This window comes from Eretmochelys imbricata, chromosome 19, assembly GCF_965152235.1.
Source record: "Eretmochelys imbricata isolate rEreImb1 chromosome 19, rEreImb1.hap1, whole genome shotgun sequence".
NCBI lineage: Eukaryota > Metazoa > Chordata > Testudines > Cheloniidae > Eretmochelys > Eretmochelys imbricata.
The window spans coordinates 11344464-11370933 of NC_135590.1; the positions used below are offsets into that span (position 1 = coordinate 11344464).

General features: G+C 43.5%; 1 protein-coding gene across 3 annotated transcripts in view; it reads left to right on the forward strand.

Moving 5' to 3' along the window:
- PHACTR4 (phosphatase and actin regulator 4) overlaps positions 1 to 26470 on the forward strand; it is a 101981-nt gene that overhangs the window by 37823 nt on the left and 37688 nt on the right. The window contains exon 1 of one of the 3 annotated variants that reach the window (XM_077837953.1): positions 326 to 362. The exons of the other annotated variants lie outside the window; for them this stretch is intronic. The gene's annotated coding sequence lies outside the window, so the exon portion shown is untranslated. Of the gene's footprint in view, positions 1 to 325; positions 363 to 26470 lie in introns of those variants that run through there. 3 annotated transcript variants of the gene reach the window in all.

Below are 26470 nucleotides of genomic sequence, written 5' to 3' on the forward strand. Positions count from 1 at the left end.
TTGACTGCCCTAGTGACCTGGAGGTGGAAAGCACTAAATCTCATTACCGTTTTCCTGAGCCATGTAGAATCACCCACCTCCCCCCCCTTTGAACGTTCAGCAGTACAAGTGCGAGAATGGTTATATTTTGCACTTCTACTCAAAAGGTCAGTGGCTGTATTTTATTTCAGCCTGTTGTGACTCTGTAAACCTACTGGTTTATATAGTTAACATTGCTGGAAACAATACGAGGTAGAATAAACAGATGGGTCTTTGATTATTATTGTTTTTTTAAATTACTTTGCTTTTAAGGAGGTTCATTCTCCAAGTGCTACTAAATTCAGGATTCCTGGGTTCTATTCCTGGCACTGACTGGAGATGAGGTAAGGCTGAGCTTTTAACTGAAGGTGCTGTGTGACTAGCTGAGCTGAGGCTGGCTCCCTTTGTTTTTTCAAAGCCTAGTGACTTGATAGATTCCTGTCCTTAACCAGTTGTATATTAACCGCCTTCACAATACTGCATGGCTGGCTTTTGTTTTGACTGTATTGGCACATGTTCAGAGTCTGCTCTGAATAGTATTGCAATGCACCCAAGTGGCCACTGGGACTGTACGATTAGTCATAATTCCTTTCAGTCACCCGGCTTCACTACCCGCGCATGGGTAGGGATGGAAGCTCCTTTTGGCTGGCTGCCGTGGTTAGTCAAAAATGACAGATTTGCTGCTGCCTTCAGATTTGAATTCATGATCATCAGTGAAGGCTACTCCGAGCATCCCCTGTAGACAATTATAGTGGAGTTTTAGTATAGCATTGAGCTCAGCTCTTCCACTCAGGTCTAGAGGGAAAGGAATATACAGGACTCCTGGTACTCTTACTAACTGGTGATGTGAAACCCACCAAAGAGGAAGAAAAATCTGCAGGGATGGAAATAACATGGTTCTGGGTAGGTGCTGAGGCACCAAGGTGACTAGTTTGGTGTTAAATCCTAGTCAGGGCACATACATGTATTCATTTTCCATGTGTCAGGGTTGGGGGAAGCTTGCTAATTTTCAGGTTTAACTCCATGAGTGAGGCAGGAGAATGGGTGCTAATAAGTGATACACAACAGCCTAAATATGCACAGGAAACGGTGGGCCAAGTCCTACTGCTTCTTTGCAAGGCCTTGAAGAGATCCCACCTACGCAAAGGATCTGTCAAGGAAAATATTGTTGGAATACTCAGCTAATTTAGTTTTTCCCTTCTCAGGTCCTTCCTGTCAGCACGTTGGGGGTGAAGTTTTGCTAGCGGCCATATTCTATTTTTAGAGTATATTTCTGCTGTTCCATTCCCAACCCACGCTACATCAGCATCCAGTCCCTCCCACTCAAAAAATAACATTGTTTCTTGGATGCTCTTAAATTAGTTGGTCTGGGATCCTGTGTGGTGTGTTTTTTGTTTTTTTTTAAATGTAGAAGTCTTTTCTAGTATTGAGATCTAGCATTTTATCTGTAGTAGTTCCATGATGTGATCTTAAGAAGCAAATAGTTTAAGCATCTTATTTTCTCTTTTCGGCAGTGGAAATCTCATCTTAAGCCCATGGCTATTTGGAAACTCTGCTGTGGTCTTGAGATGAAATAATGTGGAAACAAACTGCTAGTTTGCTTTCAATAGCAATTGAACTAACCATTTTTGAACACTCGCACAGAGTTTATTTGCTGTCTTTTTTTCATGGGGAAGTGTTTGTGGGCAGCATCATTATGTCCTTTCAGCTGCCTGTGAAAACGTTTGGTTTTCTGATGTCGGAATTTTTGCTTCCTTCTGAGACTAGGAATTTATTTGGCAATTATTGGGAGGACCTTTTTGTAGCTCTCCTGTCTTGAGAGCAGAGGATGCTGATGGAATTGCTGTGCTTGGAAGTTTTACTAGAACTCGATTAAGGATTTTATTGCTACCAGCCGTCCAGACTATAATCTTGTGTTCAGGATCGGTGAGGCATGCTAGGAAGCTGTCATGTTGTGCTGTTAGTCAAGCAGAAATGCATGCTGGGGTAGTGCAGATTCTTCTGTACCCACAAGCTTCTTCCAAGAAGTCTTCTTGCTTTCTCAGAGATGGCACTGAAGATATTGCTGAGGAAACTTCTGTTCTGTTCTATTTCATTATTCAGGATTGATTCCCTCTTCAGTTGATTCCTCTCCCTCTTCAGTTCCTGCCATGCCACTCTTTCCAATTGCTCCCATCTTTTAAGATGTGCTTGGAGCAGCCACAGTATTCAGTGTCTCTCCCTCTCCTCCTCTGTGCAAGCTAATGGGTAATTTGTTTGAGACTCCATTGTAGCTGCTGGGCTAAATGGCCACAAGTTAGGAAGCTAGTACAGTAAATATCGCCTATTGCTTTTCAGAGTTTAAACTCTCTGGGAGGCACTATAATCTGGTGAGAGGAGGAGGCTAGTAGTCAGGATACCCACATCTAGTTCCTAGTTCTGCCACTGGTTCCCTGTGTGGCGTTGGGCAAGTTACTTAATTCCTCTGTCTTCACCTGCACAAATGGGGATAATTCTTGAGGTGCCTTGAGAGCCTCACATGAAAAGCAGGAAGTAAGTGGGGTATACAATTCTTCCATATGTATGGATGATGGTATTTTTAAATCCTCTGTTTAAGGTGTGTTTAGAGAAGCTATACTCCTCTAAATACACAAACTCTGGTCCCTGCTGTTTAATAACTGTCCTATGTGCAGGGAAGCCAAGATTAAAGGAGTATGATGAGGTTTTTCAATACTTGATTGGCAGGAGGACTGTTCTTAATTACTGTTTTTTTTTCCCAGAGATTATTGAGCTGAAAGACAGGGTGGGTGCTGTAACAAAGACACTATGGTGGCCAGAATGATATGACTCCTGTTCTATCAGATGCTTCAGTCGTGTTGCAGCGGCCTCTGCCGCAGATAGCTAAAAATAACATTTACTTCAATACTCTATAGTCACCGGTTGCGAGGTGGGGTGTAGGTGTGTGGCTTTTAGCTTCCCATGGGATTTCTCACTGTTTCTTGTTTTAAACATAACCTGCCAGGCTTGATGTCTCCAGGTAAGGCAGGTGGTTGGTAAGATAGAACAGAACACTCTGGACCGGTAAAGTCTGTTATGAACAAAACAAAACTGGTTAACATAGCAAATAGAAATGTTTTCTGCCCCCACTTTAAATGGAGCTGCCAATGTTTTTCTTGCTGTTCCTTTGTGTATATGTCTTCACATAACAAAGGAAAATTCAGATGTTTATGAAGCCATTTGTGGTAGCAGCTGTTAAAAAAATAAATAAAATAATATGAGGGCGTGGTTTATAGAATATAACACTTGACTGATAGTTTGCCAGTGTGAATCCAGCCCAGGTCCGTAGTGACTACAGGTTACTACCTGGTGACTGAGGTCTTATATGAAATGAGGTGGACATGTCAATCCAGTATTTGGTGGGGAGAGGAGTCCACAAGAACCACAGAGATAAGTAGCACTAACTGGCACCTTCTTGGGCAGAAGGTCTAAGGATTTAATTGGGCTTGTAGACGGTATTCCCCCATTTTGCTCTAGTGATGGTCACTGCAGGTTCAGGGTTAAAGCACTTTGAACAGGACATTGTGCTAGGGATATACTTGTCCTTTTGCTGCTTGTCACCTGATCTCCAGAAAAATTGAGGACCCCCATCTCCAGGGCTATCTGGCTCTTTTCACCATCCACACTTATTTCCACGTGAATATATTACACTTTAAAATGGAAAGGAATGGTGGGGAGAGGGAAGCACTGTGTATTGATCTCCACCCTCTCCGTTTGCTGGGGGACTCGTATGAATGGACTGCCTCTGATTTGGAAACCAGAGGTTTCTTGAACTTGCTTTAGTGTTAGTACTGTATTAGACAGCATCCAAGTGGGGAATCCCCTTCTGATGATTAAAAGTCTAACTAGAAGTCAGCTGCCTATAGATTGATGTAAGAATAGACCTTTACTAATGGTGCACAGACATCTCTAGAGAAAACCTGTCTGAAAGCTTTTACGGGCTTCTGTGCAAAAGAGCTGAAGATGCACTTCTGAGTTTTAGACTAAAGCTCTGGAGAAGTCCTGCCACTGTTGTGAATGGTCTCCTGTTTTGAGCTGTAAAGCAAATTAACTGACAAGCCATCAGAATGTTAGAATACTTCAGTGGTAAGGCTTACAGCTGTTACCCACTTTCCCCACCAATCTCCTTAAGAATGGCAAGCAGCCAATGAGAAGAATATCATTGTAATCTATTCCACAATGCAAAGGATGGGTTCTCTTCCCTCCCTCTCTTCTCCCCCCCCATCATACCACCTGCGATTCTATCATGGCGTTATGGTGCTTTGTAAATTGAGTAATGTAAACTGTGTATATGATTCAAGAGATAGTTAAGTGCCTGAGATTAAGCGTATTTTAATTTCAGTGGAAGTTTGCTAATTTACAAGCACACACAAAAAGGCAGGATTTCATCATTAGTAAAGCTTACTAAGAAATGGAAGTGATTTCATAATACCTCACAACCTTTTAACAAAATACAATACAGAACACTTGAAAGAGTTATCATAAATAATTAAGTTGACTACACTTGTCCAATTAACAAAGTACCGTGGGATGTATTAAGCTGGTGGCTTTTTGTTTGTGTTCTTAAATTTGCAGTGGGTATTCCAGTTCTTAGTGACATTGTTTATCGAGTGTTGGCTGTGTGCTCAGGGCAGCTAGATGAGAAACAGTAAAGGCATCGCTACTTGCCACATTTGCAAATATGTCAGATCAGTTGATCTGGCAATAGAAGGAATCCCAAGTTGATGTATGGACTCTGGCTTCTTTTCTTTCCAGGTCTGTAAGTGGGAATTACAAAGTTATGTGATGAGTCCCTAGAGACTTTGTAACTTTGCAGTACCCCATGGCCAGTGACTGATAAAGCTGTTATAGCACGTAGCCAAGTCTGCAAATAGCAGTTTGTACAGAAGGTTCTGTGTTGGGGAAAGTGCAATTTAAACCTGTTAGTTTCATGGTTTAGTGCCTAAGCTGTGCACGTACTGGCACTGACCTTCAGTTTTGGTCATTGTGGGCGTCAGGAGATCTGGATTCTATTTTGAGGTCTGCCTTTTTCCTTGGGTGGCTTCCACTGCCTCCCTGTCTGGAGGGTTTAGATGGGGGAAGTTAACTAGCTGAGGCGAGTTGTCGGGGGGGAGTAAGCGCCTTTTGGATGCAGGGTAAGTGGGAGCTTTGGATAAGTGGAATTGTCTTGTATCACGTTTTAAAAAAAAAAATCTTCCCTGATTTCCTGAAGGCTTTTTCCCCCTGTTTTGCACTATACTGTGCTTAAATGGCCCACAACAGTGGCTGAGGCTAAACTCATGTAGACCTCGTTGTTTTCTCTTTAAGTAAACTGAACGTTGTCTCTCCTTAGTGTTACCGCCTTGGTGCTTTGTGAAGAGCATTGGTTGAACAAAGCTACATTATGGGCGCCAGCATGCTGCGGAGTTAGTGCTGATCGACAGCGAGGAACTCTGCTTGGTTTCTAACTGTGTTCTTGGTTATCGCCCTGTTGTCATCTCCTTATCACCGATTCTTGAGAGCACGTTGAAAAAGAACCCTGGTTCTGACTTCTGAAGCTGGTTTTAGCCTCCTAAATGCTTTTCAGTATAACAAGAAACCTGCAGAAGGCACCTGGCACTCTCCATGGAGCTGTAAAACTCTTTACTGGTCTGTAAAAGCGGCAGAGAGTCCTGTGGCACCTGATACGTATTCACCCACAAAAGCTCATGCTCCAATATGTCTGTTAACCTATAAGGTGCCACAGGACTCTTGGCCACTTTTACAGATCCAGACTAACACGGCTACTCCTCTGATACTTTACTGGTCTGTGTGCGCCTAAAGAAGAATAATCAATGTTCATGACCCTGACAGATTTTTTTTTTGATCGCCGCTCAGGGTAGGGAGTACTTCTGTGACTTTTGTCTAGTTCAGGCTGCTTCTGCCTTGCTTCAGAAAGCATGTCTTCTGTAAAGTACCTTGAAAATGGGAAGTGACACACTTTTGTTGCTGGACTATAATGAAGGGTTTCTTATTAATCTCTCTAAAAAGCAATTATATACTCATTTGAGTGATTAAATTCAGCTTTATTAAATGACCTTTTGGCCTGTCTCAAGACTGAAGCTTCAGACATTGGGCTTCAAAGTCTGTTACAAAAGAGGGTCCTGGATCCTTTGTCGACTCCTATCTAGGTATTTATCTGACCGTCCTCCATAGTATCAGAGTGCCTTTGTCATGAATAGATTTCATCCTTGCAACACTCCTGTGAGATAGTGAAAATTGCAGAAAGGGAGCTGAGGTATAGGGTAGGTTAATGATTACTGAGGTTTTACATTCTTCTCATCTCAACTTGAAGCGCTGTGATTTGTCTGTTTTAGTTGAGGACTACACAGGGCTCCCCTTAGAGGCTGTCAGTGCTGCTCTTTAGTTGATTGGGTTTGTTCATTTCTCCCCTCTCCCTGAACCTGAATGCACTATCTTAGCAGAATTTCACATTTATCCTGGAAGTTGTCCTCTGTCTTCTGTGGGTATGTCCTCTCTGTAGAGAGGACCCTAGGCGATCAGCACCATGGTTAGCCTCGCTCGGTTGTAAGTGGACACGGGAAAACAAGACTCAAGTCACTGTGTCCTCACTGGTGCTGCACTCTCCAGTGTGTTGCTAGAACTTCTTGGGTCATATCTCATGGTTCTTAGTGATGCAGGTAAGGTAATCCCTCTGATTCTTTCCCAGTGAATTGTGGGAGAACTTATGTCCTTTTAGGTATGTGGGAGATTGTGGGAAGGCATTGGAGGACTATCAGCACTCAAGTGGTATAGCCTATATCCTCACTGCAAAGTGGGCTGTAAGCAGCACGTTGGCTGTAATCTATACCCCCAGCTGGTCTGGATTGAAAGTACCACCGTGTTTGGGTGAGAGGGTTTTAAGTGTGAATGAGAGCTGGGATAGGGGCAACACCCAAGTAAGAGCCTGAGTTTTAGCTCTGCAGTGGAGACAAGCCCTGTGTCACAATGAAGAGCACTGTTCGGTAAGTTTGGGATTGTGAAACTTTCTTGGGAGCACTTGCTGGTGGTTGGTCCATGCAAAGTGAGCCAGTCCCATGGGGCTGGCTTTGATGCTTCAGACAGCCCAGCTGCCTCTCTGAGGAGATGCTACTGTGTCTGGAAGAAAACTGGAGCTACTCTGTGATCAGCACAGCCGCATCCTTCTTAGAATCATAGAAATAGAAACCTGGACAGCGTATCCCAGGGGAGAAGGGAACCCAGCAGCTGGGCTGCATGTGGAGGAAAGAGGACAAGTTGGGAGGAAAGGAAAAAGGGACCAGCAACAGGCATTATTTGACATATCTGCTTTTCCATGGCTCTCCTCACAATAATAGCAAAACATCTGAAGCATTACTGAATGGATTCTTGCAGTACCCTGGGAGGTAAATCATTACCGCTATCCTCACCTTGTAGAGGAGAAACTGAGGCATGGAGCTTAAGTGACTTGCCCAGGGGAGTCTGGCAGAGCTAAGAGCAGAATTCAGATGTCCTGAGTCCTAGGCCAGTGCCTTAATCCCAAGACCTCCCCCATCGTCTCCGGGGAAGGGTGAAGTACCAGGCGGAGGCAGAAATGAACTGAAGAGCAAAAGGAGACTGATCAGTCCTTTCTGAAATAGCTGTTCCCAAATTTTGCCTGCGTGACTTCATTTTCAGACTTACTGATCCCCTCAGCCCACTTATTCTATCACTAGACTCGCTGCTGGAGTCTGAGCTGCAGGTGGTGCTGTGCGAGCCCGAACAGGAATATGTGCCTGACAAAACAGCACGCTCCATGTGTCATGACCTTGCGTGCATTGTGTGCCAGGTTGCACGTACAGAGGATGCCATATTATAGAGCAGGTCCTGACATGTTTGTAGTTGGTTTGTATCTTCAGTCACGTTCATGACCCCATCTGTTGATGCCGTGGTCACACTTGGGGTCACAGCCCATAGTCTGGGAACCGCTGAGTTAAACACTTACCTCATTCACAAATACTCTTTTCTACCTAAGCGATTGCTGTAACTGCCACGTGGTGGTCGTGAATGGGAGAGGAAGTGGGTAACTGGACTCAAGATGTAATCTACGCTATGAAAGAGTGTAAGAACCCTTGTTGCTGGTCACCTAGCCATCCCCTTAATACTTACAGCGCAGAACTATTAAGTGTGACATAATATGATCTAGTTTATTTGAGCATCTTGTGCTGCCTGTTTGCTTTCCTTTCATTCTTGTAATGTAGTGTTCGTACGTGACTTGGCTCTGATGTGTGTGTAATGACATCTGTGCAGTTAGAGTAAATGCAACATCCATTCAGTGGTTGTCTCTGCAGATATGCTCAAGGCTAACTTGCTATGTGTACAGAAATGTTCTGTTGTGTACTTGAGTGCATTTTATAGCCTGGTAGCTGTGCAGTTGGACCACTAGAGGGCAGACATTACTTAGTTTGCAGTTTGTAGGCTGTAGAAATGGAATGGGTATATTTCATTGGGGGGCAAACACTGGTTTCTTGTCTGATTCTTTTCTTATGAGCTTTCCAGTTGTAATGAAAGGTTTTACTTTTACCCTTAGTGGCTTGTCAGTGAGTCAGACTCTTTGCTTTGTAAAATGAGGTGCTGCTGAATGAGGTGAAGGTTTGCCTAATATCTGCTTCCTAAATCTGTTTTTCTGATTTTGTTCCTTTTCATGAGAAGTCAAGTCACGGACAGTCTCCATTCAGAATCTGTTTACCAAAAGACTATAGCAATTCCTGCAAAACCAGGGATTTAGTATAGAAAAGCTGGTAACTTTGGCCCCAGTCCTGGAATTTGATCCATGCAGGCAGACCCTGACCCTACATAGCATCCACTGATTTCACTAGGATGAAGCATTGGTGCAAAGGTTTCCCTGTATGGATCAGACTACAAGATCAGGGCCCTCACTTGTAGATCTGCCTGTTTGCATCTTCCATGAACAAGTAGTTTAGCTAAAACTGGAACATGATTTTAAAAAATAAATCCAAAACAACAAAACCTGCAGTCAAGTTGTAGCCAAATAATGGTGGCAATGGATGCTGAATTTTACTGGCTGCAAGCCAGTTTTAAATCTTGAGTCTGGCTTGAAAGCGGGTTATAATTGCTTGAGGATAGGGACGAAAGAGTACAAGAGGCATAATCCATGTTGTGCTCCACAACAAAAGCCTTCTCCCCCTGCACTTTGAAAATGTGGAATTTAATAATTTCTGCGCATTCTGAATAGGAATCTTACAGAAAAAAACAAGGCTCAGTCCTTTATATTTCCACTGTGGTTACCCCCTCTGACTAGGAAACAGCCCAATGCACTGTTTGCTTTGTTTGTTTGTTTTTCCCTCTCCTCCTATGGCAGGGCTGCAATAAGGGATTAATTTACAAGGCTCGCCTTCCAGTGAGTCATCAACTGGCAAGGAGAATGGGTTTGGAAGGTTAGGGAGCGATCCCCATTAGATGAGTTTCTGGTAATCTGCTTCACAAAGGGGCAGGTTACCTTCTATGGTGGAAGTTTGGGATGTGTTTATTATTTTCTCTGACAGATCCTCTAATTTGATAAATGTTTTAATAGCAGCAATAAACATTACCTTGCGTGTTTATTTCAAGGTGTTCATATAAAAGTGAAAGAGACTTCCTCCATGCTGTCTGCCTTAGGAGTGGCTTAAAGGAAGAGTAAATACAGTCCGTGCTGTCCTTTTTTTGGCTGCTTGTTGAACAAGACAGTGGGATCAGAACTGAGAGCTTGTCTGCTGTCCAATGCTGCATCGGTGCAGCTGCGCTGCTGTTGCACTTTAGGGAAGACGCTACTTCACCGACAGGAAAGTTCCTCCCATCTGCATAGTCAGGTACCCTCTCACCGAGGTGGATTATGTTGACAGGGCAGTCCAATGGAAACCTCAGCCAATGCAGTGTCTGATCTTCAGACATGTCAATAACAAGGGCTCATTCCACTGTGCGTTTCTAAGAATTTGAAAGTGCAAGAAGATAAACCTTACTTTGTGGGCATTAGAAGCATGGAAATGAGTCCTGTGTGCGCTGTTCCATTTTCTTTGTGCTAGGGAAGCATGCTTCCTGGCATTCACTGTTTTTCTTTCCAGATGCATTAATTAATACACAAAACAAGGCTGGTGGAATCCTGGAAGTTACAGATGGATAAGGCCCAATTAGATCAGCTACTAATGTGGCTGCAAATGTGGGATTGTTCCTTACAGAACATTTAGTGGGTTGTCCAATTTAGCTTTTAAATTCCAAGTATGGGGTGGGTTCAACTCCCCTTGAGAGTCTGCTTCAGGGATGTCAGGAAGCTTTTCTTGATTTTCAGGTTCTGAGAATAAATTTGAATTCCAGGGGGCTTCTTCAGATTTGCAAAGTTTGTCCTTTTAATCCTTCAGAAACTGTATAGCTATGGGAGGTTAACGGCTAACTTTGCTTGTGGCAAGCCTTTTTCCCCTTCTGGCGTGAATCCATAAAGACCCACTCAAGCCACAATTATTGACATTCAGTGAACCCCATAACTGCATTCCTCTGGAAACTGTGTAAAAATCAATTTGAAGACATAATTTTTGCCAGTTTTCTCTCTCCTTCTTCTGTCCATACCATGGTACCAAATACAAAATGAAGAAACTCACTAAAATCAAACCCATAAAGGGCTCTACTTTCCACCACTTTTAATGATCTATTTAGGTTTTTTTAAAATTATATGGACCTAATCCTCCACTGCCCTGCACCTGTGCAGGCCCTTACACCAGTGCAGAATGCATGATATACTCTCTGCACTTATCTAAATGGCTGCGTGAGGTGCTGGGTGGAAAAATCACGGCATGGGAAGTGATTGTTCTTCCCTTCTTACTGAGGGAATGCTGAAGTATGGGGGGAATTTAGACTCCCATTAGTGCTAATTAAGCAAGTAGATACTCAGTCCCTTGGTGCAGACACACAGACACTGTACTGGGCTGAAGTACCAGTGCATTGCAGGGAGCTGGTAATATTTTGATTTGGGGAGGAAAGGAAAAATATCTCTCTGAATTTAATTAAGTTGAAAATGCTGTTACTAATGAATTACACAAGCTTCATGTTGGGTGGGGGGAATCCCCCACTGAATCAATGACATGAGGACTTTGGGAGTGAAATTCTGCAATTAGCAGGATCAAATGATGCTGAACATGAAGTTAATCCCATTATCTCTCTGAAATATTGAGCAAACTGCTTGTGCCCTCTGTAATAGGATTGTTCCACTGAGTCTGGTGTGTGCGCTGTCTCTCCATTTGTATTTTCTTATCTCTAACATCCCCACCCCTGGCCTGGAATCAAGTTTGACTAATCCTCACAGAGGCTTATTCTCCCAATGGGTTGTATAGCATAGTTCTTCACTGATTTTTGAGTTGAGAAAATGTATCTGTTGGGAATGGACATGCTGCTGTCAGGAACATGGAAGACCCAAGGAGCTATGTTATGTTCACAACATGCAAACCAAAATTAGATAAATACTCTTTCTAGAAGACTGTAATGTAACATGACTTTATTTCTTAAAATCCAGAGCCCTAACATACCAGAACCGAAAACAGACTCCCTAAGGTACAGAGGCATAATTCACCCCACCTTGCTCTAGGCTGGCTCTTGCAGACTGGAGGACTGAAGACTCAGACCATAGGCTTCCTTACAGAGCCACCTAACCTGAAAGCAGCACCATGAAATTCCTTACCCTTAAAGTGAGAGCTCGAAATTTTAACACAGCTTTACAATATTCCACAAACTCAAATTGCAGTTCTACTCTAATGAACGACTAAAAATGCCCCCTTCTTATTCAGCATCCTCCCTGTGTGTTTTCACTTATTTCTTTTGGCACTAGTTACATAAATACATAGAATCATAGAATATCAGGGTTTGAAGGGACATCAGGAGGTCATCTAGTCCAACCCCCTGCTCAAAAGCAGGACCCATCCCCAATTAAATCATCCCAGCCAGGGCTTTGTCAAGCCTGACCTTAAAAACTTCTAAGGAAGGAGATTCCACCATCTCCCTAGGCAACGCATTCCAGTGTTTCACCACCCTCCTAGTGAAAAAGTTTTTCCTAATATCCAACCTAAACCTCCCCCACTGCAACTTGAGACCATTACTCCTTGTCCTGTCCTCTTCCACCACTGAGAATAGTCTAGAACCATCTTCCCTGGAACTACCTCTCAGGTAGTTGAAAGCAGCTATCAAATCCCCCCTCATTCTTCTCTTCTGCAGACTAAACAATCCCAGTTCCCTCAGCCTCTCCTCATAAGTCATGTGTTCCAGACCCCTAATCATTTTTGTTGCCCTTCGCTGGACTCTTTCCAATTTTTCCACATCCTTCTTGTAGTGTGGGGCCCAAAACTGGACACATGAAGCCTCCAGATGAGGCCTCACCAATGTTGAATAGAGGGGGACGATCAAGTCCCTCGATCTGCTCACTATGCCCCTACTTATACATCCCAAAATGCCTTTGGCCTTCTTGGCAACAAGGGCACACTGCTGACTCATATCCAGCTTCTCGTCCACTGTCACCCCTAGCTCCTTTTCTGCAGAACTGCTGCCTAGCCATTCGGTCCCTAGTCTGTAGCAGCGCGTTGGGTTCTTCCGTCCTAAGTGCAGGACCCTGCACTTACCCTTATTGAACCTCATCAGATTTCTTTTGGCCCAGTCCTCCAATCTGTCTAGGTCCCTCTGTATCCTCTCCCTGCCCTCCAGCGTATCTACCACTCCTCCCAGTTTAGTATCATCCGCAAATTTGCTGAGGGTGCAATCCACACCATCCTCCAGATCATTTATGAAGATATTGAACAAAACCGGCCCCAGGACCGACCCCTGGGGCACTCCACTTGACTCCACATAACTTATAATTACTTAATGGAGTTCTAGATTCATGGCCAAGTTATGCCCTCCATTAGGACAACCCCATCTGACTTCTGGTTCTGTTCTTAGTTACAAAGATGTAACTGTAGACGGAACTTGGTCAGCAAAATATCTTACAGGCAATGAAGAAGCAGGATCCAGAACGAACCAGACCCTAGATTGTTCTTTCTCACTTCCAAAGTCATTTTTGCTCTTCTAAACTGAGCTGGTTCTCTTGTGATGCAATAAAATGGAACCCCCCTGTGCATGGCTGTTTTTTAGCGACGTTACAGTAGAATGGCACTGTCACGCTGTCTGCAGTGGCTAATGACTGTGAGGACCTCCTTCAGGGCAGACACCCCAAACTGGTGGTGTGTTCTAGAATTAGATTTCACCAAGCCAGTGACAAATGTGAACTCCTGGATCACTATACCAGTCTTACCATGGAGTCACAGACTGTCCCCCCTAGACCCTCCAGACTGTCTTGCTACCCAGACAAACTAGACTTGGTGATAAAAGGTCATTTATACCAAGATCACATCACATTTATGTTGCTTCCAGTTCCAAGAGACCAGTCACTTGCCTCAGATCAATTAATACTCTAGATCTTACATCAAAGATGCTGTAGCCACCTTCTATAGTAAACTAACTAAAGGTTCATTAGCTAAGAAAAGGAAATGAGTTATTGAGAGGTTAAAGTAGGTAAAATATATGTACAGGTGAGTCACCGTTTGTAATTCCAAATGATGGCAGTGATGTAGTTAGCTACTGGTTTCCCAAAAGTCTTTTCAGGGTTCCCAGATTCGATGGGGATCTCCCCTTTGCATCTGGGACACTTCCCTGTAAGAGTCCAAACAGTTCAGAGATGCAGGATCTTTTCTTGAATCCATCTTTCTAGCTTCTTCTCACAGAAAACAAGCTGACAGTGTCACAACCCACATGGGCTTTTCCTTTGAGAGGGAGTGAGGAATGCATTTTGAGTCTTTGATCTCTGATCATCACACGCAGTCACCATTTGCTTTGAAATTAGCTCTTTTCTGTTACAGTTCTTTATTTGCTTTCCACAAGTCGTCTTTATTGTTTGATGGGTTATTTAGTTACAGGGGTATACAAAATATAAATGTTTGCTACTACATTATAATGCAGTATACTACATTATTATAATACAGGTAAGTGAGAACAATGCAAATAACATCCTGCTAGTTTTCATGAAGGGTAAACACCAAATACACTCTTATACACTTAACAATGACTTTGATCTATACTAATACACAGATGAATTGGCCTGGGGCTCTGGCATGAGCTGGCACCTGGTCTGCCAGCATCACAGGCACTTTACATGAGTACCCAGTAAGTGAGCAGATGTTTCGTATAGCAGCCAAAAATATCCCCAAATGCAGGAAAGTCCCTATAAAGGGCTGCTTGCTTTTAGTGCCAAGTTTTGATTTTACAATAGAGATTTTATAAACATTTCAATGAAAATGATTTTTTGTTTAAAGTACAGCTACATTGCCATAGCAAACAAATTACCTTAAGAGTAAGCCTGTTACTTTGACTGTGCCAAGGTTGTATTCCTCTATCAGTGCATCGTGGATCTCCAATACAGAAATTCCTTGGGGGGTGGCAGAGCTAGGAGCATAGTGTTGCTTTGTACAATATATATTAGCATGGAACATCTTGATCTCTTCCTGTCCCCTGTCGCCAAGCAAGTCCATTGTGGACCTATCTGAACATGGGGAACCTATCTGCAGTACAGTAGAATGTATTTCATATGGAAGTGCCATGCAAAGCTCCCCAGGAGATTAATCTCTACATGCAAATACAAGTGATCTCTGTGTGAGTTGCTGCATCACACAGACACGTAACGGCAAAGTGTGAAATCGGCAAAGGGTGCCTTGGGCAGAGGCAAGGGTATTCAAACACTAGTGCTCTGACCAGTCCAGTGTCTTAGAATATGTTCAGAGCAGCAGGACTAGCATTGCAGTTTCTGTGCTTCAAAGCTTTTCTTCCATTGGCTGGCAGGATCTGTGAGCAGCCCTGAAATTGTCCTCAGCCTCATATGCAAGGTCTGCTAAGTGCACTCTCTTCAGGAGTGACTCTTGATTGTGACTATCAAGGTTCCTCCCCACTCTGAACTCTAGGGTACAGATGTGGGGACCTGCATGAAAAACCTCCTAAGCTTATCTTTACCAGCTTAGGTCAAAACTTCCCCAAGGTACAAAATATTTCCACCCTTTGTCCTTGGATTGGCCGCTACCACCACCAAACAAATACTGGTTACTGGGGAAGAGCTGTTTGGACACGTCTTTCCCCCCAAAATACTTCCCAAAACCTTGCACCCCACTTCCTGGACAAGGTTTGGTAAAAAGCCTCACCAATTTGCCTAGGTGACTACGGACCCAGACCCTTGGATCTTAAGAACAATGAACAATCCTCCCAACACTTGCACTCCCCCCCCTTTCCTGGGAAATGTTGGATAAAAAGCCTCACCAATTTGCATAGGTGACCACAAACCCAAACCCTTGGATCTGAGAACAATGAAAAAGCATTCAGTTTTCTTACAAGAAGACTTTTAATAAAAATAGAAGTAAATAGAAATAAAGAAATCCCCCCTGTAAAATCAGGATGGTAGATATCTTACAGGGTAATTAGATTAAAAAACATAGAGAACCCCTCTAGGCAAAACCTTAAGTTACAAAAAAGATACACAGAAATAGTTACTCTATTCAGCACAATTCTTTTCTCAGCCATTTAAAGAAATCATAATCTAACACATACCTAGCTAGATTACTTACTAAAAGTTCTAAGACTCCATTCCTGGTCTATCCCCGGCAGAAACCAGCATATAGACAGACAGACCCTTTGTTTCTCTCCCTCCTCCCAGCTTTTGAAAGTATCTTGTCTCTTCATTGGTCATTTTGGTCAGGTGCCAGCGAGGTTACCTTTAGCTTCTTAACCCTTTACAGGTGAGAGGAGCTTTCCCCTGGCCAGGAGGGATTTCAAAGGGGTTTACCCTTCCCTTTTTATTTATGACATGCCCCCCAAATCTCAGCTAGGGTGAAACACTGGCTGGGATTTCTTCCTGGAGCTCTAGGAAAAAGAGTTAATAAGACACATGCATCTCTAAATATACTACCAAGTACATAAAGACTAACAATATTTTCCACATCTCAAGGACAATTTTAACCAGTTGATTCTGGGAAACTTTCACGGGAGAGTGCATCAGCCACTTTGTTAGAAGCTCCTGAGATGTGTTGGATATCGAAATCAAAATCTTGGAGAGCTAAACTCCACCGAAGAAGTTTTTTGTTAGTTTCCTTGACGGCGTGAAGCCACTTCAGTGCAGCATGGTCGGTTTGCAGGTGGAAATGCCGTCCCCAAACATATGGGCGTAGCTTTTCCAGAGCGTAGACAATGGCGTAACATTCTTTTTCAGTGACTGACCAGTTGCTTTCCCTCTCAGACAGTTTTTTGCTGAGAAACACTACAGGGTGGAATTCTTGATCAGGTCCTTTCTGCATTAAAACTGCTCCCACACCACGCTCGGACGCATCTGTGGTTACTAGGAACTGTTTGTCAAAGTCTGGGGCCCTTAGTACAGGGTCAGACATGAGTGTCGCTTTAAGCTTGTTAAAGGCCTTCTGACACTTTTCTGTCCACTGAACAGCATTTGGCTGTTCCTGTTTGGTTAGGTCTGTCAGTGGGGCGGCGATTTGGCTGTATTGCGGTACAAATCGTCTGTAATAACCGGCCAAGCCTAAGAAGGATTGAACCTGTTTCTTTGACTTTGGGACAGGCCACTTTTGGATAGCATCCACTTTGGCCTGTAGGGGGCTGATAGTTCCTTGACCCACCTGGTGTCCAAGGTAAGTCACTCTGTTTAGGCCTATTTGACACTTCTTAGCCTTAACAGTTAGTCCTGCCTCCCTTATGTGCTCAAGGACTTTTTGTAGATGTTCCAGGTGGTCTGCCCAGGAATCCGAAAATATGGCCACATCGTCAAGGTAGGCGACTGCATATTCTCCTAATCCTGCTAGGAGACCATCTACAAGTCTTTGGAAAGTGGCGGGTGCATTTCACAGCCCGAAAGGGAGTACATTAAATTCATACAGCCCGAGATGTGTGGTGAAGGCTGACCTTTCCTTGGCAGATTCATCTAGCAGTACCTGCCAGTACCCCTTGGTTAAGTCCAAGGTAGAGATGAACTGGGCCCGTCCCAGTTTCTCTAATAGTTCATCTGTGCGTGGCATTGGATAGTTATCTGGGCGAGTTACAGCATTTAGCTTACAGTAGTCCACGCAAAAACGTATTTCCCCATCTGGTTTGGGAACTAGAACCACTGGAGATGCCCATGCACTTTCAGAGGGGCGGATTACACTCATCTGTAACATATCCTGGATCTCCCGTTCTATCTATATGCTGTTTTCTGCCGGGGATAGACCAGGAATGGAGTCTTAGAACTTTTAGTAAGTAATCTAGCTAGGTATGTGTTAGATTATGATTTCTTTAAATGGCTGAGAAAAGAATTGTGCTGAATAGAGTAACTATTTCTGTCTGTGTATCTTTTTTGTAACTTAAGGTTTTGCCTAGAGGGGTTCTCTGTTTTTGAATCTAATTACCCTGTAAGATATCTACCATCCTGATTTTACAGGGGGGATTTCTTTATTTCTATTTACTTCTATTTTTATTAAAAGTCTTCTTGTAAGAAAACTGAATGCTTTTTCATTGTTCTGAGATCCAAGGGTTTGGGTTTGTGGTCACCTATGCAAATTGGTGAGGCTTTTTATCCAACATTTCCCAGGAAAGTGGGGGGGTGCAAGTGTTGGGAGGATTGTTCATTGTTCTTAAGATCCAAGGGTCTGGGTCCGTAGTCACCTAGGCAAATTGGTGAGGCTTTTTACCAAACCTTGTCCAGGAAGTGGGGTGCAAGGTTTTGGGAAGTATTTTGGGGGGAAAGACGTGTCCAAACAGCTCGTTCCTCCCTACTCTGAACTCTAGGGTACAGATGTGGGGACCTGCATGAAAAACCACCTAAGCTTATCTTTACCAGCTTAGGTCAAAACTTCCCCAAGGTACAAAATATTCCACCCTTTGTCCTTGGATTGGCCGCTACCACCACCAAACAAATACTGGTTACTGGGGAAGAGCTGTCTGGAAACGTCTTTCCCCCCAAAATACTTCCCAAAACCTTGCACCCCACTTCCTGGACAAGGTTTGGTAAAAAGCCTCACCAATTTGCCTAGGTGACTACGGACCCAGACCCTTGGATCTTAAGAACAATGAACAATCCTCCCAACACTTGCACCCCCCCTTTCCTGGGAAATGTTGGATAAAAAGCCTCACCAATTTGCATAGGTGACCACAAACCCAAACCCTTGGATCTGAGAACAATGAAAAAGCATTCAGTTTTCTTACAAGAAGACTTTTAATAAAAATAGAAGTAAATAGAAATAAAGAAATCCCCCCTGTAAAATCAGGATGGTAGATATCTTACAGGGTAATTAGATTAAAAAACATAGAGAACCCCTCTAGGCAAAACCTTAAGTTACAAAAAAGACACACAGACAGGAATAGTTATTCTATTCAGCACAATTCTTTTCTCAGCCATTTAAAGAAATCATAATCTAACACATACCTATCTAGATTACTTACTAAAAGTGCTAAGACTCCATTCCTGGTCTATCCCCGGCAGAAACCAGCATATAGACAGACAGACAGACCCTTTGTTTCTCTCCCTCCTCCCAGCTTTTGAAAGTATCTTGTCTCTTCATTGGTCATTTTGGTCAGGTGCCAGCGAGGTTACCTTTAGCTTCTTAACCCTTTACAGGTGAGAGGAGCTTTCCCCTGGCCAGGAGGGATTTCAAAGGGGTTCACCCTTCCCTTTATATTTATGACAGTGACTGAAAGGATTGCACTATTCTCATGAATGCTTTTTGGCTAATATTTTGGTCTGATGCCATTGGCACCCAATATTGTGGTGGTTGGAACTAGATTCCACTGTGAGGGGGCAAGGAAAGGCTTATGTGGAATGAAGGGGAGGATACTGGACCTTACTGGGAAAACCTATATAGTGACATCTGGAGAATGGGCAACTTTGTAGCCAGCTGTTAATTTCGCAATGATATAATCAGTCAGATCTCCTTTGATCTCAGTCAGTGTTATCTCATCTCTTGACTGTTTCCTTGAATTATGTAGAATGGCCTTGACAGTGTAAACAATTGCCATTGCATTGTCTCAGAAGCTATATGAGTCAAACAGAGTGCATAAGCAGTTCTGGATGTGGAAGCCAGGCCTGCATCATATTTGGCATTTATTGCATTCTTCCATCTCAAAAGTGCTTGACAGACATTGATCCTCCTCATTCTGTGAGATAGGTATGCAGTAGCTCCATTTTCTCCAGGGGGTAACCTTAGGCTAAGTGGCTTGTCAAAGGATATAGAAGATTTGGTGTCAGATGGTGTTGGACTCAGCAGCTCCTGACTTCCACTGCTGTGTGCAGGCCACTGAACACTGCCTCTGTCAATTTAAAATACATGGGGAAGTTCTGAACCCAAGCCAAGAAATTATTGCAATAGTAGTATTCGTTATCCTTGACAGTTGTCGCCATTTATCAGAATTCAGCCCACTCTGAAACCCATTGACATAGCACTGTCTACATGCGGGGTTAGGCTGGGATAGCTGCGTTGCTCAGGGGGGTGGATTTTTCAGCGATGTAGTTATACTGATATAGGACAGTAGTGTAGACCTGGCCTAAGGCTCCCACTGTTCCTGCCAGCAGTAGGAAATTGTAAGAGAAGTCTATTGTGGACAGAGGCACCCAACTTACATATGCTTTTCACTCTTTTAGGTCTGTTTGGAAATTCCAACCCAAGGGGATATAGAAAGTGGGGATATCAGAAGATGTGAGATTAAGCAGCATTTTAATCAAGTTAGTGAGGCATTTGGCGGCATGCTTGTCCCTCACCGCTAGTAGGCGGGAGTGACTTGGTGGCTGTGCAGCAGTGTTCTCAGTGAGGGTCCCTCATGCTCTCTTACTAATCACTCTGACGTTTGCATGTGTGGTGCTCTGGACACTCACCATCCAAGTTAGTCCTTAATAGTTTTATAAACTGTATTAATTTGAGTGGCTAGATCATCTCCTCAAGTGTTATCTAGTTCCTCAGGTAAATATAGAGTGGGACCTGTATTAACTTGAACCACACGAAGTTGATAAACTGGAATGGTTCCTTTTGGAGCCGTGTCTCTATTAGTCAAATATTTATTCATGAATTGTTTCTGAAGGCATATTTGTGCAATAGACAGGGAGATCAAACCTGTAATTATGTGCTAGCTTCATGCTGATGGAGATTCCTAGTAAAACAGAAATCACTTACAGAAGGAAGCTTTTAAACGTTGTGTTTGTGTGTGGATCTAAAATACTATGCAGTAGTTGCAAAATTTCAATGTTTAGAGGCATTTCGAGTTACCTAGGTGAAAAAGTATCTTCCTCCCTGAATTTCTGACTCTTACAAGTGATGGAGTTTAGCCAAGTCTATTTGCAGTTCCTTTTAAGAGTGAAACAGTGGTGGGGAATGTTGGTTTCTCTTCCAAATGTGTGTGCCCCAAATGATCAGAAGCAGACACTGTTTGTGCCTAACTTGTCTTGCATTTTAACAAGGGGTTCCTAGTCTAGTCAATTAAAATTGAACAGATGCCCTGTGGACATTGGTTGTACCCCAAAAGGTTAAACTAAAGCACTTTTATCCATTTCCCTAGTCAGAGCCAAGTATGTGAAGGATGGTAAGATTCCCTTGCATTGTCTGGTTCTATTTCTCCATATTTTATTAACTTACAAAGAGTGTAATTTCAGTATATCAAATTCTGGGCAACTTTAGAAATGAGGGATAGTGGAGCTTCCTTCTCTGAGGTATACATATAACAAAGGCACTTAATGTTAGAGTAAATGCTGTAATGTTTCATGGAGTGACCCTTTCTAGGGCGCGGCAACAAAAGGGGAACTTAGTTGCTGAGACTTTGTGGGAACTTTAAAAAGGAAATAAAATTTTAGTGTGTGTAGAAAGCTCTTCCCACCACTCTTCTCTCTGTTACCATAGGCAGTGTGGGGATGCATTCAACTCAAGCTGGTAGTTTGCCACCTTGATGCGCCAGACTAAAGTTAGTTTGGATGGTGTCTTAAGTACTTCAGAATGATGTGCAAGAGCAGGCTTGTTAGCTGTTGGGCCACAAGCTGTATTTATGCTGACTAACTTCTAGGGTTAAAGCTACATCTTTACTATGTTTAGAAGTTTACAAAGGATTGTAGCCATAAACATTACTAGTAATAATTAGCTTTTATAACTTCTGCATATCTAGTGCCTGGCCACACTAGTCCCTTTACTATCCAAAAGGTTGCAAGGAAGGTCATGCAGCTTTGCTAAAGGAGTCCTTTTTTAGTTTTGCTATTTTTTCGGCATTTGACTCTTAAGCTCTCAGGACAGGACTCACATACTTTGTGCTCAGTAAAGTGCCTACCATAAATTGGTGATCCAACCCTATCTGGTTACCATGTTCACAGTATTTTGCAGCAATTATTCCTGTATTTTGCCAGCTGAGTGTTGGTATATGAATATATTTTGGTCTTAAAAGGAAAGAGAATGTATTTTAGATACATGCTACAACTGTTTCTCATACTATTCCCCTTCATCCAGTGGTTTGCATTAGGAGGAACTAGATGACCTCCTGGTTTCATAGAATCATAGAATCTCAGGGTTGGAAGGGACCTCAAGAGGTCATCTGGACCAACCGTCCCTGCTCAAAGCAGGACCAATCCCCAATTTTTGCCCTTGATTTTTGCCCCCTAAATGGCCCCCTCAAGGATTGAACTCACAACCCTGGGTTTAGCAGGCCCATGCTCAAACCACTGAGCTATCCCTCCCCCCACGTTTCACTCTGCATATCCTGCTTCTGACCACTCTTGCTCTTTGAGAGAGGAGATGGTGGTTTTAAATGAGTAAAACGGGCGGGGGGTTAAAGTTGTGTGTAATGGAAAACTTAAAGGTAACATGTTTCCATATTCCAGTTTGTTGTGCCCTCCAGTAATGCAACTTGAATGTGACAGGTGGGCCCCCCTATACCTGATTGCTTGCATATCAGTAGAACATGCTATCAATTTGCTGCTTGTTTGGTGCTTTGTTGGAATTTATCCTGCTGCTGTACTTTTGTCAGCTTTTGACCAGTATTTACTTTAATACTATTTCAGAATACTCTGAGGAGCAGTTGGAATCTGCCTAGGAGAGTCCATAGCCTAGAGACAGTATAGTCATGAATACCTGAAATTATCATGACTTAGCCAAGATGTGCCTGGATCTCAAATTTTGTTTATAAGTTCCAGAATGCAAAGGAGTGCTCTACTGTCAATCAAAAATATTTAGCGTACATTTTAACTATGATGGATGGAGAAGAATGGAAGAAGACGTGAAAATCACTCCACATAAAATCTGCTCTTATTTTGAATTGCATTTCTGAGCTTTAGCCTCATTAAGTAGAATCAGGCTTATGGCCATAGAACCACCAACTTGACACCCAGGCATCTATGCACAGAAGTGTCTTGTAAGCATTTTAGCTGGGATTGTGACAGAGGTTTGCAAGCATCCTTGGTGCTCTAGCCACCTGATCAGTATAATTCTCAGATGCATGGCCTACCTAGCACTGGTATCCAGTATGTGTTAAGTAGGGAGCAGCAGCACTGTGGCTATCCTCAACTTGTTGGATCACAACTCCTCCTCCCTTTCACTTTGAGATCAGGAAGAAGCTGGAGTTATTGAGTAATCACTGGATACAAGGCCAGCAAACTGCTTGAGGAAATAGGAGTTTCCCAACTGGAAACTTAATAGGAAGTTCACAAGGAAAGCGGGTGACTAGTAACTGGCTTACCGCACTGACCTAGTGTGCCTCCAGCACAGAAAAGTATGATCAAAGTATCCAAAATCTAAACGGGATTCCAGTTGACTTGTGAATAAGCTTTCTTATGATCTGGGTGAAGAGGAGGAGATCACATGCTGCATTAACTGTTGTGACCTTTTAGATTTACTACCCACCTTTCCAACCACTTACTCACTTTACATTGGTTGGTCAGTCATAGCGAATACCTTTTCCAAATGTTTGTGCAAAGTGTAATGGGAAATCAAGTCAAATGGCTTTCATAGCACATTTGAGGAACTTTTACAGATACTCAACACTCTGTGAATCTTTTAGTTAATTCATTTCTTTGGATTCTCCTGGCTATATACAAAATCCTGCAGACTGTCTAGCATGCAGTGAAAACTTTGTCCTTCAATTGAAATGAACAATGATTGGGGGAGCGTGCACGTGTGTGTGAGAGAGAATTAAACACAGAGAAACTTTGTTAAAATATGTTCAGTGTGTTATCACTTCCCCCTCTCTTTCCCCTAAAAGGATGTTTATAAATCCAGTACGGTTGCCTTATCTTTTTAAAAATTAGTACATTTACCTTGGGGTAAGAGTCCTGTTGTTTACCTAATCCCCCTGTAAGGTATGCTGTCACTGTGTTGCTGACAGGCTCTGAAGGAAAACACCCAGTATCGTTCATTTGTTTTGAATGGACTACTCAAGCTTGTGTGGAGTGAGTAATGCAATCCTCCCTTCTTTAACTCTGCTATGGAGCAGAAATGTCGGAGTCACTGTTCTGTTTCACATTACAGTCAGAAACTAGAGTGTGAACGTCTGTGTCCACATAGAGTAGCTAGTGCTTGTGATCATGATGGGTTTCAGGCTGTAAAAGTAACTCTGTGACCTGTCTCAAAGTAGAGGTACATAACAACCAAGTTCTCAAGTCAAGGTGGTTTCCTGTATATAGCGCCAAATAGAAGGCTTTCTGTGGAGGATGTCCCTAGTACCTCTCTACAGTCCACACCTAGCCACAGTTTGCAGCTCTTTGCTGTGTAATCAATATACTCATATGTCTGGGAGCAGATATCAACACTTCCGCTCTGGGAAGCATTACTGTGAGCAGTATTGTCATCCTCCTTGATTATGATTTATAAGAGCTACTGTATGCACAATTTTTGTACTGTTTTAACTAGATTGGCTTAGAAACGATATAGAAAAAGTTGTGCCAATAGAGGTACCTTTATATCGTTATAACTGCAGCTACACTAGGGAATTGCACAAATGTAGCTAGATCTCTCTTCTTCTCCCCCCGCCCCCAATATTGTATAGTTGACTTTTGCTGGAAGTTTCATTACTCAGTTTTGTTTATAAAAGGGCTTGACGGTTGAATGTTGCTGCACCATAGCTACTTTTGCTGTTCTGTCACGGAGACTTTATTGGACTAGATTCAGCCCTGCAACTCCCACTCAATCACCAGGAGTAATTATTACTTTAGGCCATGTCTAAATTACAAACTTTTGCTGATGGAAGTGACATCAGTGTGAAGCCGTCGCAGTTAGCCAGTCACTCATATGCGTGCGTACTTGGCTCCTTTTGTTGATGGTGCGTATACTCACCAGGAGTGCTTGTGTCGATGCACAGTGTAGTTATCCCGGTGTGCAACCCACCACTGTCCAGCACACTATCTTTTGTGGAGTTTTGGCAATACATGGTGGGGCAGAAATGAGTCTCTCGGGCCGAATGGGAGCAAAGGGTCAGCTTGCCAGCATGCCACGGTCTCCATCCCATAATGTCATCTATATCCCATAATTTTTGTTTTTTAAAATCCCACTAACCCATTCAGCCCTCCTAGCTGTCCTCCATCTCTTACAGAAGCATGGAGCCTTCACAGGTCTTTGCTATTGTCGTAAGTGTTGCAAGCACAAGATGCACAAAGGTAGATTTTGTGGAGGGCAGATTGCTGTGGGACATAGCGAGAACAAATTAAAGATTGTTTTGTGGCGTTCGTGGAGCAGCTGCAAATGGTGGAGTGTCGTATCTGGGCCTGAGAGATTAGCATTGACTAGTGGGATTAGCATTGACTAGTGGCATTGCATCATAATGCAGGCTTGGGATACTGAGCAGTGGCTGCAGAACTTTCAGATGCATAAGCCCACATTCCTGGATCTCTGTGTTGAGCTTGCTCCATCTCTCCAGCGCAGGAATGCTGGAATGTGAGCTGTGCTGGTGGTAGAGAAGCGAGGGGTGATCACACTATGGAAACGTGCAATGCCGGATTGCTACCAGTCAGTGGGAAATCATTTTGGAGTTGGAAAATTCCCTGTGGGAAATTAATGGAACAGAATTTAACAAGGGAAAAGAACATTCATGTCCGTTTCAGATACACATGCAGCAACTGTGGCTTTCACAGGTCAGGGTATGTGAAGCTGTGATTGTCCTTAATGTCCCTCAGTGTGGAGTGGTTGGGGTAGGGACGTGGTCCTATGCCTCATGGAATGTTAAGGCAGGGGTGTGGGGAGGTGCTGTAATGGAGTTCTCCATGGCTTGCAAAGGGAGGTGAGCCTGTGACTGTTGAACCAGTAGGTCCATAAGAGTCTGCAGCATCTGTGTTTGCTGCTGGAGAAACCCCATTATGTCCTGCACCTTTCTTCTGTCTGCTGTGTCCTTCTTCATGCAGTCTGCAATATCACTCTCTAGGCCCTCTGTTCATGGTCTGATGCAGCACTGGCTTGCATGATCTCGCTGAACATTTCCTTCTGTGTCCTCTTCTTTCTCCTCCTTATCTGGTTCAGGCAATTCCACGAGTGTGGAGGGAGAACTCCTCAAAAGTGCCATGGCAGCAGCTACAGATAAAACACAGAGGTACCATTGTCAATATAGTCACAACAGAAAGCAAAAGCTAAGATTCAGAACTCCCTTCCCTTGCTCCCCTAAAGATTGTTACAAGATCTGCTTATTGACACTTCTGCTTTGGAGTGCTTGTGTACGGCTCTACTTACAGCTCCAGCCATGGTGTGTATGGCTCACCATGGGCAAGGGAAATGAGGAGAGAATTGCTCGATTGCATGAAACTGAGCATAGGGCAATGGCAGTACAGTACATCACTGTAATGGAAAATACATGTACACACTTACTCAAGGTTCCTTCCCCTGCCTCAGGCTTGCTTGTGCTTGACTTCCAGGACTGACGGTTCTGTGGTGGAGTCTCAAACGGGTCCTGGCTTGTGGCATATCTGGACACCTCTTCCCCCACCCTCCCCGGTCACATGTCCCCCTTCTTGCCCCACTTGTCCTCACTGTTCATGCTGGAGGCCTGTGACTTGGGCTCCTCAGAAGTATCCACGGTGGTGTGCAGGGTGGTGGTGGGGTTTCCACCAAGTATGGCTCAGCACTGGACTGACTCTTGGCTTCCCTGGCCTTCTGATACACCTGCCACACTTCCCTTGCTTTCACGCAGCACTGTTGCTGATTCGGGTTGTCCGCCTTCTCTTGCATCCCCCATGTAATCTGCTCATAGAGGTCTACGTTTCTACGGCTGGTACAGAGCTGCATGTGCACGGCCTCTTCTCTCCACAGGCCCAGGAGATCTCATATGTCTTGTCTATTCCAAGCCTGAGCACATCCGGAGCGTGTAGCTGGCTTGGGCAGCTGCACACAACAATAGAGAGCGCATCTAGATGTGCTCGCCGAGC